Source organism: Triturus cristatus, chromosome 6 (genome assembly GCF_964204655.1).
Source record: "Triturus cristatus chromosome 6, aTriCri1.1, whole genome shotgun sequence".
NCBI lineage: Eukaryota > Metazoa > Chordata > Amphibia > Caudata > Salamandridae > Triturus > Triturus cristatus.
This window is the reverse complement of record NC_140589.1, coordinates 1,312,428,901-1,312,452,041: the sequence shown is the minus strand read 5'-3', so window position 1 is coordinate 1,312,452,041 and position 23,141 is coordinate 1,312,428,901. Positions and strand designations below refer to the sequence as shown.

The window sequence follows — 23,141 nt, the reverse complement described above, 5'->3', positions numbered from 1 at the left end:
ACACATCCCTGCGTTAAAAAAAATGTCAGAATATGGCATCACAAAATTTGGGGTGGCACCACGCTCTGACTTTTTTATAAATAAGTCCCTTAGATTGGCTGTTGCAACCTCGCAGGTATCAAGAGAGCTTCACATAACTTATAAAGATGCCATTCTTTAATGGATTTGATGACTCTTTCCTCCGTGCCCTTGCACGTTACCATATTTCAGACTTTAAGATAATGAAGATGTCAAAGATAGCTAATGTTAATGTTCTTCTTTCAGGAGAAACTTAAAACAAGCAAAGAAGGATATTTTCCTGAAACAAAACCTTCTGGTAAACTATAGATTTTGAGGTGGGGAAAACAAAAAGCTTTACTTCAACTGAATGTTTGGTTAATCGTTATTTCAAACTTTGAATTTGAAAAGATAGGTAGTAGATTATTCTTGGAATGTTATTGTTGCTTCCGAATTGCCTTATAATTCTCAACGCCAAATTTTTGAGCTCTATTTCAATATTTTGTTAAAATTTTTATTTGATTTTCTGTTGTTTTACAATCCAATATCGAGAAATAGACATTAAAATATAGTGCATCATTGTATTGTAATTGCATTTATATAGCGCTTACTACCCCTGACGAGGTGTTGAAGCACATTCTCGGATGGAGTAGCCACTCCAAAACGCAAAGAGCAATATTGGCAAATTAGTATAGGGAGATATGAAATACATTTTAGCGGTGGACATGTGAGTTTGTTATTTGGATTGAAAAAGGAACGTGTAGGAATAGAGGAAGGAAGGTTTTGCATTTATATAGCGCTTGCTACTCCTTATGAGCTGTCAAAGCGCTTTTTGGTGGGTTGCACGCTACTCCGGAACTCAAACAGGATTAGTGGGGAATTAGTATAGAGAAATATGAAATAAATTTGAGTGCTCACATTTATAACTTATGACATATACTTCCCTACTTAGCATACCTGGTTTAATTTCACCTCTGCACTCTGCACGGGCTATAAAAATAAAATCAAAAGAGTTCACATCTTTTCCACATCTTATGGACACAGAATGTGCAATCAGACCCATACTGTGCACTGGCAATATCGATCCCACTCTCCTTTTGTCTCTTTCTAGTTCTAAATAGTACATTTCCACTATCCATGGGAGGCCTTATCCTACCAAGAAAGAATCGGACTTGAGGTGTTAACAGTCTCACCGTCTCTGGAGAAGTGTTGATCTAAAAAAACTGATAAATGTGACCCTTTTTATTGCTAATCCTTTAATAGGGCCCCTTCCAAATCTTCAATTGGGTCAAATCTAAATAATCGATTTAGCATATCCACCATTCAGAGTTGCTGCACTGTGCTGCACTGCATGAAAGAGCAGGACAGCACCATATCTACTAAGGTACGGCACTAGTGCTTTTAGGCTGCCTAGTGCCCCAAGCACACTTTTGCATCATAGTGCAAAGCTGTGCGTGTGATGTCAACCATAGGGTTTGTACTGGAAGGCCTCCTTCCAGGCCAAAACACTATGCTTAGATTTACGTTTAAATTGTTCCCACTTCGTATGTGTGCTGTACAGCGCAGCACAAATGCAAAGTTGGAAACATTTAGGGAAAGGAAAATGTTTCTCCTTTACACTTACCTAAAGGACACCTCATTTTTTTGGGGTGCAAAGCCCTAACTACAAACGTTAGGAGATATGACTTTGCTTAAAAACCATGAGTGTTTGCATGGAAACGTCCTTGTACCATCCATGGGACACCCCCTGAAGCAGAGTAATGCAAAGCAGAGTAAAGCGCTGGATTCAAGCTAGCCTGGCTGATGAGGGCTGTTAGCCCGAAACCGGTCCCAGGCTGCTTGTTTCTGGTCCAGGGAAGACATGGCTTGGCAGTTCGGGCTGGACTGTTCCCATGAGGCACAGGCTCAAGACTGATTTACACATAGCTGTGTCTGAACTGGGGTGGCAAAGTGAGCTAAAGATTGATGATAGATTCAACCCAGATCCTTGACTGGGGGTAAGTGTTTGAAAAGTTTCAGCACACCCTCCATCATCCCCTTGTGTTGCTTTGTTCACCCTTAGTTGGCAGGGAATGCACAGACGTGGGTCCCTTGCTCACTTTGCCACTGGATTCAAGCTAGCCTGGCTGATGAGGGCTGTTAGCCCGATACCGGTCCCAGGATGCTTGTTTCTGGTACAGGGAAGACATGGCTTGGTAGTTCGGGCTGGACTGTTCCCATGAGGCACAGGGTCAAGACTGATTTGCATATAGCTGTGTCTGAACTGGGGTGGCAAAGTGAGCTAAAGAATGATGATGGATTCAACCCAGATCTGTGACTGGGGGTGAGTGTTTGAAAAGTTTCAGCACACCCTCCATCATCCCCTTGTGTTGCTTTGTTCGCCCTTAGTTGGCAGGGTATGCCCAGACGTGGGTCCCTTGCTCACTTTGCCACTGGATTCAAGCTAGCCTGGCTGATGAGGGCTGTTAGCCTGAAACCGGTCCCAGGATGCTTGTTTCTGGTCCAGGGTAGAAATGGCTTGGCAGTTCGGGCTGGACTGTTCCCATGAGGCACAGGGTCAAGAGTGGTTGGCATATAGCTGTGTCTGAACTGGGGTGACAAAGTGAACTAAAGAAAGATGATGGATTCAACCCAGATCTGTGACTGGGGGTGAGTGTTTGAAAAGTTTCAGCACTCCGTCATCATCCCCTTGAGTTAGTTTTGGGCAACTGTAAAGTAATCCCCAAACCACAACTTTCTGTAGTTTGCATCCCTTTGTGTGACTCTGTGTCTCTGCAGAAGGTCTGTTAGGACATGGCTACTTTGATGCAGCAGGGCTAGAAACAGACCTACTCTCTGTTTTTGCCCTGGAGTCGAAGTCCCACATTCTCCCCCCAAGAGGGCAGTGAACAAATATTTGATAGCATCCAAATTGTTTATTTTGAGAAGACTAAACTTCATGACCATGATGTCATCTGGGAGAAATGACATGAGAATTTACCTTACCACTCGTGTTAAAGCCACCATCTGGCATGCTTTTCCTAAGCACTAGCTATTTAACTGAATATATGAATGAGAACCACACTATCAGGAGGTAGAGTACATTTTTGAGAGTGATGTTTATACTAGATGTGAAAGACATGAAAATATGTACTGATGAGGTGTCCATCAATGATGAAGGCATAAGGTAAATGTTGATTTATTTGTAAATTGATTTCGGTAATATTTCATTATAATTTGTTAATGATTTTAGCTGTCATCAGAGTTATTTCAAGTCATTCTGTTCAGAAGCAGCACCCAGTGACACTTCTTGCCTGTTGGGGAGACTTCATGAACTTCTGGGAGACTTTGGCTGAAGAAATGGTGCCAGTCTGTGAGTGAGGGTAGCCGCAGTGATGGTGAATGGCTTCTGCGATGGTAGTGCCTGAGTCACACTCACAGGTACACAGTGTGATTGGTGAGCAGTAAGATTGATTTCCAATGCCTGTCTGGGTTTCTTCATTAATCAGTGCTCTCCTAGCTTTTATCTGCCAAGTGATCCAGAATTTTACATCAGACGGAAGCAGAACCCCGATTAAGCACTGCCACAGAGGCTGGAGTGAGAGTCTAATACTGGAGTTGTAGGCACTAGGAGATTTCCATCCTCTGCCACTGCTAACTTCATGGCTGCCACAAGAATGGCCTACTAGGGCCCTCACTGACTGCACACCAACAGTCAGATACGCATGACCGTCTGTGTATGAGCCAGGATGCACACCTCAGCTTTCTTTCCCCTATGTGCAAACAGTGCACAGCCACATATATAGCTCCGTTCAATTCAAAATCGGGGTACTGCATGCATGGATGGGGGGGGGGGGGGGGTGGCTACAGGTGTCGCATCCTGGATCTTTAAGTGATCGCAAAGAAGCATCAGTACCACACTTTGTTCTGCAGTTTGATACTCCCTGTACTTGCCAGCATGTAGGGAAGATTCACATAAGGTGTTTGACTGACGTGGGGTGCGTTATTGACGTGGTGTGTATCTGCTACGGTGTACTTAATTGATAAGTGTGGCCTAGCATGTCAGTTTGTGCTGTATGATATGCTTTACAACAAACAAATGATGGACGGAATGCTGACAATGCAGACATTCTCCCCCAGTCAAGAGATCTGGGTTAAATCCATCGATATTTTGAATGTCTGCATTGTCAGCATTCCGTCCATCATTTGTTTGTTGTAACGCTTTTCGCTCTAAGTGGGATGGGTATGCCCAGACGTGGGTCCCGTGCTCACTACGCCACTGGAGTCAAGCTATCCTGGCTGATGACGGCTGATAGCCAGAAACCGGTCCTAGGATGCTTGATTCCGGTCCAGGGAAGACATGTCTTGGCAGTTCGGGTTGGACTGTTCCCATGAGGCACAGGGTCAAGACTGATTTGCATATGGCCATGTCTGAACTGGGGTGGCGTAGTGGGCAAAAGAACGATGGATTTAACCCAGATCTCTTGACTGGGGGAGAATGTCTGCATTGTCAGCATTCCGTCCATCATTTGTTTGTTGTAACGCTTTTCGCCCTAAGTGGGATGGGTATGCCCAGACGTGGGTCCCGTGCTCACTACGCCACTGGAGTAAAGCTATCCTGGCTGATGACGGCTGATAGCCAGAAACCGGTCCTAGGATGCTTGATTCCGGTCCAGGGAAGACATGTCTTGGCAGTTCGGGTTGGACTGTTCCCATGAGGCACAGGGTCAAGACTGATTTGCATATGGCCATGTCTGAACTGGGGTGGCGTAGTGGGCAAAAGAACGATGGATTTAACCCAGATCTCTTGACTGGGGGAGAATGTCTGCATTGTCAGCATTCCGTCCATCATTTGTTTGTTGTAACGCTTTTCGCCCTAAGTGGGATGGTTATGCCCAGACGTGGGTCCCGTGCTCACTACGCCACTGGAGTCAAGCTATCCTGGCTGATGACGGCTGATAGCCAGAAACCGGTCCTAGGATGCTTGATTCCGGTCCAGGGAAGACATGTCTTGGCAGTTCGGGTTGGACTGTTCCCATGAGGCACAGGGTCAAGACTGATTTGCATATGGCCATGTCTGAACTGGGGTGGCGTAGTGGGCAAAAGAACGATGGATTTAACCCAGATCTCTTGACTGGGGGAGAATGTCTGCATTGTCAGCATTCCGTCCATCATTTGTTTGTTGTAACGCTTTTCGCCCTAAGTGGGATGGGTATGCCCAGACGTGGGTCCCGTGCTCACTACGCCACTGGAGTCAAGCTATCCTGGCTGATGACGGCTGATAGCCAGAAACCGGTCCTAGGATGCTTGATTCCGGTCCAGGGAAGACATGTCTTGGCAGTTCGGGTTGGACTGTTCCCATGAGGCACAGGGTCAAGACTGATTTGCATATGGCCATGTCTGAACTGGGGTGGCGTAGTGGGCAAAAGAACGATGGATTTAACCCAGATCTCTTGACTGGGGGAGAATGTCTGCATTGTCAGCATTCCGTCCATCATTTGTTTGTTGTAACGCTTTTCGCCCTAAGTGGGATGGGTATGCCCAGACGTGGGTCCCGTGCTCACTACGCCACTGGAGTCAAGCTATCCTGGCTGATGACGGCTGATAGCCAGAAACCGGTCCTAGGATGCTTGATTCCGGTCCAGGGAAGACATGTCTTGGCAGTTCGGGTTGGACTGTTCCCATGAGGCACAGGGTCAAGACTGATTTGCATATGGCCATGTCTGAACTGGGGTGGTGTAGTGGGCAAAAGAACGATGGATTTAACCCAGATCTCTTGACTGGGGGAGAATGTCTGCATTGTCAGCATTCCGTCCATCATTTGTTTGTTGTAACGCTTTTCGCCCTAAGTGAGATGGGTATGCCCAGACGTGGGTCCCGTGCTCACTACGCCACTGGAGTCAAGCTATCCTGGCTGATGACGGCTGATAGCCAGAAACCGGTCCTAGGATGCTTGATTCCGGTCCAGGGAAGACATGTCTTGGCAGTTCGGGTTGGACTGTTCCCATGAGGCACAGGGTCAAGACTGATTTGCATATGGCCATGTCTGAACTGGGGTGGCGTAGTGGGCAAAAGAACGATGGATTTAACCCAGATCTCTTGACTGGGGGAGAATGTCTGCATTGTCAGCATTCCGTCCATCATTTGTTTGTTGTATGATATGCTTGGCATTATCATCTTCTGACCTATGACAAACGCTGGGGCAGATTTACAAGAAGGTGCTGCAGCGTGGCACCGCAAGCCCTTTGGCTGCACCACGCTTTGGCACTTTCAGAGTACAGGAATGCAACATATTTACAATGATATGTCGCATTCCTGTGCTCTCCCGTGCGTTGGCGCAAAACAGCTGCCATGCGCTGGTGCAGGCACCCTTGCACCATGGTGCCAGGAATACCTGTGTCATGGGGAGATTTTGTTTGTGCAGGAAGGGGCACCTCCCTGCACAAAAACAATCACTGCATGCATTTTCCTCTTTCAATGCGTGCTGTAGAATGCAGCACACATTGAAAGAGGAAAGAAACGAGGAGAAATGAAAAATTTCTCCTCGTTGGGTGGCGTAGCATACTGACGCATTTGCAGGTTTACGAATCCTCGTAAATCCGGAAATGTGTCTGGTTCCGTGGGTGTTGCATGGGAACACCCACAGCAACACCGCAAAAAGTGCTATGTATAAAGGGACCGTAATGACAAGGAAAGGAAAAGCCACGCAGGGTGGCTTCTCTTGTCCTTGTAAATATGGGGCAGAGAAATGCGCTGCCAGTGCGTCACAAAAAGTGAAGTACTGGCAGCACAAGGGGCTTGTAAATCTGCCCCCCTCATGTAGAAGATTTGCAATGTGTTACTCCTTGTAGGGCCTCCTAGGAGTGGTTGGGTAGTGTTTTGCCAACTGTAACTGTCTGTTTATTTTATTTTGTAACGGTATGCTTGCCGTGTGGAAATACGCTTCATACAGTACGTCTGAGAAAGTTACGGTGACAAACCGATGGTAAACGTTGGAGGCCTTATTGGTTATTTTGAGGATTTTATAACAAAGGCCAAAAGTCTGATCTTTTTATTATAAAAAGTAATGACAAAGTCACTAGGTCTGTCTTAATTATTGTGAAAAGCCCACGTAAAAGACAACAGACCTTTAATTGTGGATTGTAATTTCACTGTGTTAAAATCTGTGGACAGGTATTTTTCTAAAAGGGGTCTCTCACGTTACTTTATAATATAATGGGTTTAGTGTTCGTAACCCCCTCTGAGGAACCCTGTTAAAATATTTACATCACATGGTTAGTGACAGCTCTCGTATGCACATTCACTTTCGCTTAGGTGCTAACGCTAAAAATATACCTAGTAAAAGGCACTCACCTTGCAATCATATTGTACATATTGTATGATTGTTTTAAATTCCAACATGGCTGCTATGTTTAGAAGTATCATTGTTTTATGGCTCCAGGATGGCCAAACCATTACTTCTAAACATAGCTACTTTTATAGGTCACCTTTAATATATTGATTTCTCAATTTTGTTTGTTTCCTGCAGCTCCCCAGAGAGTGCTAAAAGGTCACTTGCTGCTCATTTCATATTCAGTGTGTTGTATTCCGTTTGGACAACATGGAATGGTCCTGTTCATGAATTTTATTGTGTTACCATTGCAAGATCGCTGCCTGTTAGATCTGTGCCAAGATCTGTAATGAGAACAGTGCCAAGAGCTTACTAGTAACTAGTTTACCCATTGTAATTTTCTTGGTATATTTTTACTTTTTATTGCAGACGTATATCGGCCACGTTTGAGCAGCAGTATGCTTTGTATACTTTTACTCTTTTCATTTATCTTGTATATGTTTGTTGAATTTGTATTCTTGTTTTATTGTGGATGGGTGAAGGTAAGAACAAATCAGTGGGTGGAGGAATGATGCATCTGGGTAGGAATGAGTGACAGAGATCCTTTTTGATGACTTACTGAGTGTATAAAATCAGTGACTAAAGAGCACTTTCAGTTAAAAGCAAGACCTATTGGCGTTGCCAACGCTTGCTAAATTTGAAGGTTTACTATTAGTGTTTTGAATTGCACATGTACTGCTTGTGTCCAGTAACCACTTTTTAAGCTTCTCCAGTGTGGACATCAACTCAGGGTGACGCCAGCTCTCCCAGCATTGTGCTCATAACCTCTCACCCTGCGAAAGGTCCAGTTTGGGAATTTTCAGTCCAACCTTGCGTCTCTTGTCTCTGCAAGTTAGTGCCACCATAAAATGTGCTTTGAGGGATCCAGCATTGTGAATTCTGAAGTATATATAAGCACCTTGGGTGCAGTACCATATTTGTCAGAGAAATTCTATCTGCCATTGACAGAGGTAGTGTTTGCCAGAATTTCACAGAGGCTCACAGACTTGTCAGTACGCTGCCCATGATGAGAGCGAATTGCTTCTCTGATGTGTGCGCCACCTGTATCCCCAAATATCTAAATGCCTCCAGTTCCCATGCAGCAGGGACTTCAAGGACCTACCCTGTAGAATCACTAGGGGAAATTTCAAGGATCTGTTTTGATTGACCAGAAGGCTGGATGCATTGCCGAATCGCTGCAGCACCTGCAGGATGAGCAGTACTGACACCTTGGGCCGCTGCAAATAGATGAGGGATACTTGATGCAATTAAGGAATAGAGCATCAATAAAGAACAAGCAGAAGCATGGAATAACAAAAGATGGGTGAGTAGATAAAGGACAGAAGTAAGATATATTAAATGGAAGGAAGGGTGAATGGAAGAATAAGTGGGTGGATGAATGAGTGGGTAGATTGTTCTGATTGGGTAGATGAATGAGCGAGTGAAAGGATGAATGGATGGATGAGTGAATGGATTGGTGGATGGACAGGTAGAGTATAGGGATGGATAGGTAGATGGGCAGGTGAAAGGATGGAAGAAAAAAGAGAAGGACTGGTGGATGGCAGGCGAAAAGATGGCAGATTAAAGGAATTGATGGATGGGTGAAAGGATGAATGAATGAATGGATGGCAGAGTAGATGGATGGATGGAATGGTGGCAGAGTGGATGGATGGTAGCAGGATGGATGGATGGAATGGGGAAATATTGAAGGATGGATGAAATAATAAATGGAGGAGAGAATGTAAAGTTGAAATAGTGGATATTAACTGGCGGATGAAAGGGTGATATGATGAATGGATAGATGCTTGGATAGAAGAGACAAGGGAGCTTTTCTAGGGGAACTACCTTTACAACGCAACTTTTACCACGCTGTGCTATTACAACGCTTTTTTTACAACGCTAAAACTTTTACAACGCATGCTTTTACAACACGTTCCATTATATGGTAAGTACCTTTACAACGCATATACCTTTACAACGCATTTAGTGGAAATGCTTTTACAACGCATGTATTTACAATGCATGTGTTTACAACGCAAGATGTTATATTGTAAGTACTTTTACAACGCATATACTATTACAACGCATTTTTTTTTGCAAAATATTTATCTTGTTTGTTTTTCTAAATATTATTACTTGGGTAGCATTAAAATTAATACTTGAGTATTTTTTTTTTTTTTAATATAGCAATTCTAATTAAAAAAAGGGCAGTAGTTAATAAAAATATTAATACTTGTTTATTTTTTCTGGTAGAAATGTTTGGTTGGTTAGCAGTAAAATAAATACTTGAGTATTAAAATAATTTAAAAAAATGCAATTTTTATTTGTAATAAGTGAGTAGTATATAAAAATAATAATACTTGAGTATTGTGACTAGAAGAAAAGTTTGGTTTGTTTGGTGATAAAATAATACTTTAGTATTTTTAGTTTCTATAGTAGTTTCAAATAAGTGAGTAGATAATCAAAATTTTAAAGCATGTGTATTTTATTATGTAGAAATGTTTAATACTTGAGTTTTTTAAAATTTAATACTTGAACATTTAGTTTAGTGTTTTTAAAATAAAAAAATAGATACTTAATAAAAACTTATTTTAAATGTTGAGTATTTATCTACTTAAAAATAAGTTTAAATAGACATTAAAGAGTATATAATATTTAAATATATAGAAAAATGATTGAGTACCTATTTTTAAAAACTAGAGTATTTTTATCACATATGAAAAGACAAGAGTATTTATATGTTTAAAAAAAAGTGTCCTTTTATAAATAAATGGAAGTGTATTATTGATTAATTTATTATATAAATAAATAAATAATATATTTAAAAGATTAATATCAACATTAAAAATTTTTTACAGTAATAATTATACTAATTTTACATTTTTAAAATTTAGAAATCAGAAATAACAATTATAACTTACTTTTTGAATTTATTTCCCACGGTTTTCCATTGAAGTCTATGAGCGTGTTTGTCCTTTATTTATTTTGGCAGCCTCTGCATATACAGCCCGCGGAACAAGAAAAGAAGGTACAGAAAGTGAAGTAAGAGGAAGTTTAGAAAGGAAAAGACAATAGAGCCAAGGTAAGGAACATATTAAGTAATTATACATTTATTAAATTACAATATTGGAGATTTAAACATTTAATTAAAAATAATGATAGGAAACAATTATTTATTTCACAATTTTATTTGATTAATAAAACATGAAAAAAATAAACATATTTTTCATGAATTTTTAAAAATAAGTTTTATATTTAAAACAAAATATAAATATTTCATTTACATATATTAACATTTATTAACAGTTGAATGTAAAAAAGTAGTCCGCCATAAATAGAGAAGCACGCGATGACGTAAGGACGTGTGCGTCGACGTAATACGCCATTTTGCAGAGCATCGGAGGAGGAAGCAGCAGGAAGCTGATCTGCGTCCAGGTAGGAAATATTTTCTGTTGATATTATAGATTAAACCTTTTTAAGGGATACATATATAGTAAGGAAAGAATAAGGGGAGGTTGCTGGAAAACTAATAGATGTTTTAAAAGTTGTTAAACATGTCCACATTAATGTTATTAATACATGCCTATGTCGGGTCGCTGAAAGTAAGTTAGTTGTTTTAAAAAAGTATGTAACTCTTTCTAAATAAAAAGTTACGGATCAGACAGTTGATTTTTTTGTTTCCGAAGATAAAGAAGTACTGTCGATCTTCATTTCTTTGTACAAAAATTGTGCGTACTTTAATATTTTGTAAATTTATAATTGAAATACAAATGAAAATTCGGATGCAATGTGTATTAAGGAATATGGATTCATTTCTATTTTATAGTTCGGATTGAGTTTTGGTGATTGGTTTTGACGGAAATAAAGTAGGATTTTTTCGAAATTTAGAAAAATGGCGTACCGATAATGATAAATGGTTCGAATACTAAGGAACAGTAAATTTTTCAGCATTGGTTTATTTTTGATGAAATGAAGATTTGTTTGAAAAAATGAAAAAAACCCGACTTGTTAATTTGAAAATTTTTTTTAAAAAAAAATAGTTGTATGCCAATTGAATCATTGTAATTACTATAATTTTTAGCAAAGCAGGAAAGTAAGCAAATTCATTGTTTTAAAAAGAAAGAATGTTAGAAAGATTTTCGAGGTAGTCTATAGCCACACACAACGAAAACTGTTGTAGAATTGCCAATAGTCTCTCAGACATTTCCCTTGTTTTGACTGTTACTCGTGGGTTTAGACTACCTGCGAGTGTTTGTGCTATTCTCATTTCTTGGAAACTTTGCTCCTTCTTCAAAGTTTCCAAAAATGAGTAGAAGTTAGGATGTGGTTTACCAATTGTATGATTGAAGGAGTTATGCCACCCCTCAATGGCATTGTTTGTTTTGGCCTCTCCCTCTAAACAACTCGTGTAGCAGTTCCACCACTCCACATGGAATCGTGGCTTCCTCCTGCGACCCGATCTGCTTAGGTGTCCAATCCATGTGTCCTCAAAATAATTTAGAATGGGTGCCAATTTTTCCTCGTTACTCGTATAATAAACAGATTCTATAATTGCAGTGTAGTACTCGTCCACACTTTCGGGAGGAACAAAACAAAGTGCAGTTAATTTTTTAAGTTCAAACTGTAATTTGCTATCCCGAGAATATTCTGCAACTAGGGATGTTTTTTGTAGTTTACGCCAAAATGCCTGCGAAAAATGGAAGAAACATCCCTGAATTTGGGTATCCGTGTACGTTTTGGTGATCACATTGATCATGCTCAATTCGAAATCGATTATTATTTTTCGAGGACTTGCAGATGTTTTGCTTTTAATCACTGATAAAAGTTCAGTGTATGTTGCAGAAGTCTTATCAGGTAGCAAACTATACACTAAGGGAATTACACTATTGTTAATCTTAGCATGTATAGTGTAAATTTGAGTGAAAGGATGGGGTGTACTTTTAAACGTCCCATCCATCATCCAAATTTCACTACTTTCTAACTTAGCAAGGTTACGGGGGGTACTAAAAATTAAAATACGTTTCTGAGGGTTTTCGTTGTCATGCAGAAGGAAAGGTTCATCAGAAAAAGAAATAGAAAGATCATGAGGAATTCTAATGTCAGAGAATGTATGTGGTGTAGACAATTGAATATTACTTGCCTGCTTTTGTCTCTGAATAATTCTTCGCAAATTGGGTATTATAGGCATGTTGCTAGCAACATGACTGGGGACATGCTGTGCAACCTCCCTTAAAATGGATCCTGTAGAATCATTAGAGGTGCTTGCAATAGCTTTCATCTCATTAATTGTCTCTCTGATTTCTACATCCATTGCAGAGGCAGAGTGGTTATGTTCTGTGGTTTTCACAACCAAATTATCAACAGTAACCGCTCTGCCACTGCAATGGGTAGTGTAGTATTGCACGCACCTCCAATGATTTCTAGTTAAACTTATTCTTTCCTTACTATATATGTATCCACCATGGTTTAAAAGATTTTTGCCCTTCCTGGATTTAATGAAGTTGGCTGCTCCAAGGCTAGACATTATCTGAAAAAAGGAGAAAAGATAAAACATTTAGCTTGATATTTATAAAAATTTGTATACAAAACATAACATGTACTCAATCCTTTCTTTTGCCTACTGATGCATCTTTATGGAGTAAGAATAGCAAATTGTTACCCCTACACTATCCAACACTTTCCCTACTGATGCACCTTCCTGGAGTTAGAATAGTAAATTGTTACCCCTACACTATCCCACACTTTCCCTACTGATGCACCTTCCTGGAGTTAGAATAGTAAATTGTAACCCCTACACTATCCAACACTTTCCCTACTGCAGCACCTTCCTGGAGTTAGAATTGTAAATTGTTACCCCTACACTATCCCACACTTTCCCTTCTGATGCACCTTCCTGGAGTTAGAATAGTAAATTGTTACCCCTACACTATCCAACACTTTCCCTACTGCAGCACCTTCCTGGAGTTAGAATAGTAAATTGATACCCCTACACTATCCCACACTTTCCCTACTGATGCACCTTCCTGGAGTTAGAATAGTAAATTGTTACCCCTACACTATCCAACACTTTCCCTTCTGATGCACCTTCCTGGAGTTAGATTAATAAATTGTTACCCCTATACTATCAAACACTTTCCCTACTGATGCACCTTCCTGGAGTTAGAATAGTAAATTGATACCCCTACACTATCCAACACTTTCCCTTCTGATGCACCTTCCTGGAGTTAGATTAATAAATTGTTACCCCTATACTATCAAACACTTTCCCTACTGATGCACCTTCCTGGAGTTAGAATAGTAAATTGTTACCCCTACACTATCCAACACTTTCCCTACTGATGCACCTTCCTGGAGTTAAAATAGTAAATTGATACCCCTACACTATCCAACACTTTCCCTACTGATGCACCTTCCTGGAGTTAGAATAGTAAATTAATACCCCTACACTATCCAACAATTTCCCTACTGCTGCACCTTCATGGAGTTAGAATAGTAAATTAATACCCCTACACTATCCAACACTTACCCTACTGCTGCACCTTCCTGGAGATAGAATAGTAAATTGATACCCTTACACTATCCAACACTTACCCTACTGCTGCACCTTCCTGGAGTTAGAATAGTAAATTAATACCCCTACACTATCCAACACTTTCCCTACTGCAGCACCTTCCTGGAGTTAGAATAGTAAATTGTAACCCCTACACTATCCCACACTTTCCCTACTGATGCACATTCCTGGAGTTAGAATAGTAAATTGTTACCCCTACACTATCCCACACTTTCCCTACTGATGCACCTTCATGGAGTTAGAATACTAAATTGTTACCCCTACACTATCCAACACTTTCCCTACTGCAGCACCTTCATGGAGTTAGAATAGTAAAGTGATACCCCTACACTATCCAACACTTACCCTACTGCTGCACCTTCCTGGAGTTAGAATAGTAAATTAATACCCCTACACTATCCAACACTTTCCCTTCTGATGCACCTTCCTGGAGTTAGAATAATAAATTGTTACCCCTATACTATCCAACACTTTCCCTACTGATGCACCTTCCTGGAGTTAGAATAGTAAATTGATACCCCTACACTATCCAACACTTTCCCTACTGATGCACCTTCCTGGAGTTAGAATAGTAAATTAATACCCCTACACTATCCAACAATTTCCCTACTGCTGCACCTTCATGGAGTTAGAATAGTAAATTAATACCCCTACACTATCCAACACTTACCCTACTGCTGCACCTTCCTGGAGATAGAATAGTAAATTGATACCCCTACACTATCCAACACTTACCCTACTGCTGCACCTTCCTGGACTTAGAATAGTAAATTAATACCCCTACACTATCCAACACTTTCCCTACTGCAGCACCTTCCTGGAGTATAAATAGTAAATTGTTACCCCTACACTATCCCACACTTTCCCTACTGATGCACCTTCCTGGAGTTAGAATAGTAAATTGTTACCCCTACACTATCCCACACTTTCCCTACTGATGCACCTTCATGGAGTTAGAATAGTAAATTGTTACCCTTACACTATCCAACACTTTCCCTACTGCAGCACCTTCCTGGAGTTAGAATAGTAAATTGATACCCCTACACTATCCAACACTTACCCTACTGCTGCACCTTCCTGGAGTTAGAATAGTAAATTAATACCCCTACACTATCCAACACTTCCCCTACTGCAGCACCTTCCTGGAGTATAAATAGTAAATTGTTACCCCTACACTATCCCACACTTTCCCTACTGATGCACCTTCATGGAGTTAGAATAGTAAATTGTTACCCCTACACTATCCAACACTTTCCCTACTGCAGCACCTTCCTGGTGTTAGAATAGTAAATTGATACCCCTACACTATCCCACACTTTCCCTACTGCAGCACCTTCCTGGAGTTAGAATAGTAAATTAATACCCCTACACTATCCAACACTTACCCTACTGCTGCACCTTCATGGAGTTAGATTAATAAATTGATACCCCTACACTATCCAACACTTTCCCTACTGCAGCACCTTCCTGGAGATAGAATAGTAAATTGTTACCCCTACACTATCCCACACTTTCCCTACTGCAGCACCTTCATGGAGTTAGAATAGTAAATTAATACCCCTACACTACCCAACACTTACCCTACTGCTGCACCTTCATGGAGTTAGAATAGTAAATTAATACCCCTACACTATCCAACACTTTCCCTACTGATGCACCTTCAAGATTTTGGAAAAGAAAATTGTTACCTCTACAGCATGGTACATTTTAAAAATTGTTGCAGCTTACAATGTTGGCCTAAATTACCTTTTTTTCCGATTTGGTTTTCTGGCAGACTGTTGTTCAGTGGTATTGGTGAGTCGGTTTGTGTAGACACTTTTGAGGTGATTTGATGGGGAATGGATAAATAAATGTCTGGAAATGTGAAAAAAGGAAAAAATTGGAAAACTGACCGATGTTGAGAAATGTGTTTAGGAAAATTATTCCACAAAAATTGCACATGTGATATAAGTTGCTGCACATAACTATTTCCGTAAGGAAAATCCATTCTTTAGACATGAAATATAATTCTAAAATTTGAAAATGTAATCATAATTACATTGATTATTTCTTTGAAATTTAGCTATGTGATAGTTATTCAAATATTTTGAAGGTAAAGAATCCGTGCTGTAAAAAAAATACCTTGTTTTTGAGAATTCGCTTTTGTGGATGAGGTGGTAGAGGATGTTTTTCTTTGTTGGCTCAAAATTTTACTTTTGAGAAAAAAAATCTTTTCTGTTCTGGAAAAAAGGCGATAAAAAGATCATTAACGGTGGGTAGAAATGTAGTACTTGAGTATCTTTAAAATTTAACAGACATACAATTTAACTAGTAATACATGATACTGTCCTAATTAAAACACATTACTGTAGTAGAAATAGAGATATGTACCCCTACCCTACACAAAAATATCACTGATGGTGCTCTTTCCTACAGAAGAAATTGAATATTGTTTCTCAAAACTATCCATTAGTTTTCAAAATAAAGAACGGTACAGGAGGAATAATTGCAAAGGAAAGGATTATTAATGTATCGTTATAATAAAATGGAAAAGAAAACATACCTTTTCTAGTAGGTTTTTTGTTATCGTGCCTTTATCCTGATGTTTGCTGGAGGTTAAAAGGTTTTTGGGAAAAGATGTTCACTGTTGGAGTGGAAAAAAAAAAAAAAAAGTTCCTTTGTCAACGTTGGTTATAAAAAGAAAAATTTGATTTTTATGCGGTGTGATTGAGTATTAAAAAAAAACACCATTGGCATACATGACTTTATGAAATTTTTACAAATAAATTTTACAAGTAGAACCATGACACAAAAATAACATTTACCTAAACAATTGAGTTTGTCAGTCGTTTACGTGGTGGGGATGTCCAAATAGGTTCAGCTGCTGTGGAATGTTTAAATCTTCCGTTTTTCTGGTTGAGGGAAATAAATTACTTGTTTTAATTTTGTGTTTTATTTTATTGATAATATATTGGAAACATTTCATTTCTTAAGTTTTTATTATTAAGTGAAAAAATATTTTTTGTGGTTTATGAAAATATATTTTTCTAAAAATTATCGTTTACATATATATTATTAACTTACTAGTAGTTGCTCTGTTGTGAATTCCGTGCTCTCTCTGAGGAGGTCGCAGTGCAGGTGACAGAGGGTCAGCTTATTACGTCTGCTCTCTCTGCTAGTTGATAATCAACTGAGTGCAAAATGGTGTCTCACTTGTATTTATAAGTTTTACTGTGTGTCACTATTAATTTTTTTAAAAACTGCGTTCGTTGTGTTTTTTTTAATACTTTGGTTTACTGTGGAAAATGATATTTTAAAAATGCTTTTAAAGAAATATTTTTTTCATTCATTTGCCCCGTTTTGGCATCCATTTTGGAACATGTCTTTTGGTATTGTTTACATAGAAACTGTGGTAGGACAAGTTTTATAAGTGAGATGGTTAAAATGGCGCCTATGTGCATGTGTGTTATGTGTTCGTTAGTTTACTTAGTTTGCGATCTTTTCATGTTAAAAATGTGTATGTACTGCAAATTATTTTTTCCTTATTATTTAAAAACTTACTATTGTCTTCAAACGGATTTTTATGGGGCATTTTGAGTATTGATTTTAATACTCGAGTATTAATTTTAATACCCGAGTATTAATTTGTTACTGCATTTTGGTCGATTTACGTACAGTTCTTCTCCACGTTTTAATACACTTCCCCACCCTAAAACCCCTAATTTCCCTGCATCCTGTGCCAGATTTTATTGTACTTTTTATTAAAAAAAAAAAAAAATCGCGTTGTAAAGGTATGCGTTGTAATATACTTCGTTATAACAGCACTTTTCAGTATTGTAATAGGTTTTGCGTTGTAACAGAATTCGTTGTAAAGTAATGCGTTGTAATAGTACTTGCGTTGTAAAAAATGCGATGTAAAGGTATGCGTTGTAATAGCATGCGTTGTAACGTCATACATCCGCTTTTCTAGGCAGGTTTGGGCTCACTTGCTTCAGTTACATGATGCCAGCAAAGCTTTAGTTTAAAGTGGTAGGCATTTAATCTTCCCGTAGTTACAGCTCCCATAGGGCCAGAGGGAGCTCCTTGAGGTTCAGAATGATAGTTACTTGAAACATTTTGTTTCCAATATGCTACAGTCAATAGAATGGGTTTTGGGTCAGCCCCTTTGTTAGAACTGCATGGTTTTGGTGGTCATCCCACTTCTCTGCTTTTGATTTGATGACTTTCATCCCTATTCTTATGTTTATCCTGGCTAGGAGCATTTAAGTCTCACAGTGTTTTGAGTGGTTGATGAACTCATCCACAGTTGACATTCGACTTTCATTGCAGTGCATGGGAAGGACTATTTTGTCTTCCTCTCTTTCACTCTTCCATCCACCCACTACCGAAAAAGATGAAAAGTAGTACAAACTTAAATGGACAACAGAATTTTGTGCACATGAGAACGTGGAGGTAAAGGATAACGCATTCTCAGGAGGTGAAGGTTGAGACACACCCAAGGTAAGCCAGAGTGAGACAAAGTGAACATAGCGGAATGACACAGACATATACAGAAGAAACACCCTATCCACAAAGTCAAAGGTGATTTGTTAATTCACCCCTAAGCATTGCATGGTTGCTGTGATTCCCCAAACAGCAGCATCCACATCTTCACAAGCTTCTTTCATGGTAGTCTGAGGCAGAAATAAGCCCACCTAAGCCAAAAACCAAGCACCTAGCATCCTGGTCAGTAGGGAACACACACAGACTCACCTCTGTCACAGGTGCATGGCCTCAAGGATCCAGGGAGAAATCCCAGTGTGGTATGTGAGGCAGGTGAAGGTGTGTGAGAAAGGAAGATGCTTTAAGCTAGTGAAATGTGAGCGGTGGTAAGGTGTCAGGAGTCAAGGTAGGATGAGACAAGCTGTGGGAGTGGAAGTTGAAAAAGGAGGTCGTATGTGAGATTCTTGGAGAGAGGTGGATAAGAGGGAGGAGCTTGAATAAGGTGTACAGTGCATCATGTAAGCAAGTAGAATTCGCAAAACAGGATTGCTCTTAAGATGCAGGAGACAATATGTCTTGAAAAAATTAGGAGCATAGCTGCTAATGGTGCAGTGCAGTCCGTTCAATAGCACCGGGGCCCCAAAATGTTTGGGCCCCAGCCTGCCCTGTACTGCCTGCAGTTCTTTATATAGAAGTCTCAGCAGATTTTGCCTGAAGGGAGCCCTTTTTAAATTGTAATTGTAAGTGTATTTATATAGCGTTTACTGCCCCTGATGAGGCGTCAAAGCACTTTTTTTCCAGTAAGTAGCATGCTACTCCGGAACCCAAAAAGAATTAGTGGTGAATTAGTATAGGGAGATATTAAATTAATTTGAGCGGTGGACATGTGATGTTTACTCTATAAAGAGGTGGGAGGGCTGGGAGGATAGGAGAGACTCACTTTAATAGAGAACCAGACAGGCCTTGGCAATTCCGAACTGGAGTGGAGCAGGAAGGTTACAAAGGCTTCCTGTTTACATTTGTGAAGCTTCTGCTCTTCTTGACCTGAGTTGCCTTATGATTGTCTGGCTGCAGCATCCTACATCCAATTACAAAGCAGCTCACCTCAAGCCAGCACTTGATGGAGATACCAGTGGATCTATTATTCCTGAGGGATAGGGCCCCATCAGGACCATCCCAGCCTATCCCACTCAAGAGGGACCAAACTCGGTTCTGTCAAAGGACTCTATCAGGTACTCGGCTCGAGCGAGAACTGATTACCCGCCAGTATGCGAAGGTGGATTCAGGATAGCAAAGTGGACAATTGGCAACATGTCAGCACAATACAAAACACAATCTAATTAATAAATATACCAAAAACAAAAAACCCAGCTTCAGCTCTGATGAAAAAAGATGTGCTTTGGGATAAATGACTCTCAGGTGACTCTCTTGTGCCTCAAACTACTAGTTCCCACCTACCCATCTACTACTCTGTGGGCCTGATTTACAAAGGTAAACTGAGACAAAAGTCTAATCTTACGACTTAAGGTATTCGCAAAGAGCGTTTATGAGTAGTACAGTTAGACTTTTGTCTCAGTTAAACGTATGTTTTGGTCTTAAGTTTAACCATTTCGTCTAAGCTAAACATAAGACCACAACATAAGTTTAACTGAGACAAAAGCCTAATTTTACTACTCATAAATGCCCTTTGTGAATACTGAAAGTCGTAAAGTTAGACTTTCATCTCAATTTACCTTAGTGAATTGGGCCTTCCATGTTGGAGATGCCCCTGCTACTGTAGAAATACTCCCTTTAAAGTGCTCCACTGCTCCTTGCTGAATTTAAGATAATAACGTGCTTACATGTAGCGTGAATTAAGATGCAATGTGACACTTTACACCCTAGTTTGGCCTTAAACTGTCTTACACCCCAGTTTTGACTCTTCCCCTTTCAGATCCCAGTTTGGCCTATGCTTACCTTACTCTTCAGGTTGGCCTGTGCCCCTTGCCTTCCAGTATTACTTATGGCCCTCTTTAAGCCTCAGTCTCCAATCTTGCTTTTGCCCCCTTGGGCCCAAGTCTGGCTTGTGGCCACCTTGCACTCAGTGGCCTGCACCCTCCTGCCCCTCACCCTTCTGATAATCTCCAGTCTAGCTTGCCCTCTCCCGAAATTCACCCCCTCACCCCCAGCCCCCTTATACTTCAGCCTGGCCTGTCTCTGCACATCAAACCCAATCTTTCTTTAGCACAATTTCATCTTAGGGAGGGTCTCTGAAATACCAAAGTTTTAAATCTGACCCTGGCCAAAAAGCTGCAGTCTCTGTGATCACTGGGGGTCGAGATTTGGAAGGCTTAGTTGCCCACACTTCTTCCATCCCCCCCCCCCCCTCGGAGGTGAGAGTTAGAGTCATGACCTCAGAAGGACTCGCCTCACAAGGCAGAGGGAAGGCCTGAACCTATCTCTTCCTCCCACCAACCACTTCCTTTTCCCTACTAGCGAGTCCATATTTCAAGAAGGAGGGTAGAGCATTCCACCATTATGAATGATGTATCAAAAGGGCCAAGGACGGGGAGGGCCAGCATGACCAAGACATTATGTGCTACTTCTAGCTGTTCTGAGTGGATTGTGGTTGACTGGACTTAATAGAAGCCTGACTTGCCTGTATTTATTTGTTGATGTCTATCACTGAGCCTGTATTTGAGAAGTGACAAATTTCTTTCAAAGGTTTACGTGAAAATAGCCAGTCAGTCAGGGGCACCGTGAGTATACCCAGTCTTAAGGCCTCAAGTCAAGTGCCTTAATAATGCTGTGTTACTATGAGGTGACTTGTAATATACTTTTTAGTATACCTGTTGGGTATTTTATTCCTTTAGATACAGGTAGTCATTGTTACTTAACTGCCTCTTTTTTGTTTGACACCTTCAGCCAGCCGTGGGCATTAGCGAATAACAATTTGCATTCTGGTAAATCAACATCCTAGCTATAATGTCTGTAAAAAAAAAAATATGTCACAAAACCCAATTACAGGATTCTTTTAAAATTTCTCAAATAAACAAGTTCTTTGCTTACATATATTTTTGCACTTTTTGTTATGCATTACTGTGCAACAGCTCACTTGTACCAAATTACATTGCGCTCCAGCGCTGGTTGCATTCTTTTCGGCCACTTGAGGGAAACGAGTGGACTGGCGTGGAAGTAGTCCCTATGTAGCAATCAGTCATGTCTCCGCTTTTAATGCCATAATATTGTGTGAATTGTTTTAAGAGCTGGAAGAGGTTCTGCCAGACCACACAACATTTGCACTGCTCTGTTCCCAGTCCAGTGTGAGGAACTGTAGCACCTTGGCAGGTGGAATAAATGTCTCAGCAGGCAGGGAGAGGAACATTTTATAGGGTAAAGTCTTCCTGCTGTGGCATCTCTGTAGGTGGGGTGAGATAGGCAGGCTTTGCATAGCTTGTCTCCCCCTCCACACAGACCCTGTCTGGCTGTGTTTCCAACCTCATGTGTGCTGCTGCAACATCTCAGCTGATGGGACAATGGGTTGGTAAAGACTGCTGTTCTGTCAGTGCCAGCCCAGTAACACAAACTGACTTGCGGACTTGCCGTGTGATATTACTACTCGCTTATAATAAGTCATTCATTCAAAGTGAGTAGCTCTATATTTTCTTATTATGGGCACGTTCTTACATAAAAACATGGCTGCAATATGGCCTTGATGGGTCCAGGAACGAGAAGGTACTTTATAACACAGCCAATGGTAGTGGCAAAGCGGGACATAGTCGCCTCATGGAACTGTCCTACACCTCCCAGCTCGGCCGGATGGAGAAGGGGGGTGGACTGGTGCGCGGCACAAGAGAAACCCTTGTACAGGGCTCGGGGGTGTCCTGGGAAGTACCGGAGGGTGTGGGGAAATGGCTGGGTGCCGTGGTCTAGCCTGTCCAATCCGTACCTTATGCTGTTCATGGTGGGAGGGCGGGTCTGAGTGTCATGCATGTGTTCTTCACAATGAATGGTGTCAATGTCTATATTCGGCAGTGTTGATGCTTTGGTGGTTGCTTTCTCTAAAACAATAAAATGTGTTCATCAAAAAAAAAAACATGGCTGAAATAATGAAATTTTAAAAACAAATATTTACAGTGATTTCAATGTTCCTCACTTGTAATAAGTGATTACAAGCAGTTACAAATGTTCCTATTACATGTTCTGATAATCTCCTCACTACATTTGTGTGTATATATAAATATATATTCACTGAAACAAACAAAATAAAGGTTACAGGAACGTTATAGTTAGGGTCAGATTTTACTCATACAAAACCAGAGAAATTCGGCTGTTCTATATACCCGAGTCAACTATAACTCGCACCCCAGCAATGCACTGCTTATGACCTCACATTTTACATCACTCATGACATGGTCATTGACATCACTGATGACATCACTGATGACATTAGTGATGATATCATCCAGTGACTGCTTTTAAAAAGATTATGAGTGTTAAATATATATACTAAGGTATATTTGTGAATCAGTGGTTGCTTTTTTTGGCCCTGGGGGTTCAACCCCTGGTCAAGGTGTTTCTACACTGCTCCTTTTTTTTTTGTTTTTTTAAAAAATGTTTTTTGTTGTGACTCGTTTCAAACGAGTCACAAGATGGCTGCCAACACTTCCTGGTTTGAAGTGTTGTTAGCCAATCAGACCTCAGGCACTCGATCGGGAGGGTTCGCGGATCCACCGTGGCCACAGTTGTATATCTGAGAAATCTTTACATTTCTCAGGAACTACT

General features: G+C 40.5%; 1 protein-coding gene across 1 annotated transcript in view; it reads left to right on the top strand.

The window, feature by feature from the left end:
• Positions 1–23,141, top strand: part of LOC146821350 (alpha-tectorin-like) — a 289,031-nt gene that overhangs the window by 200,789 nt on the left and 65,101 nt on the right. The window lies entirely within an intron of this gene.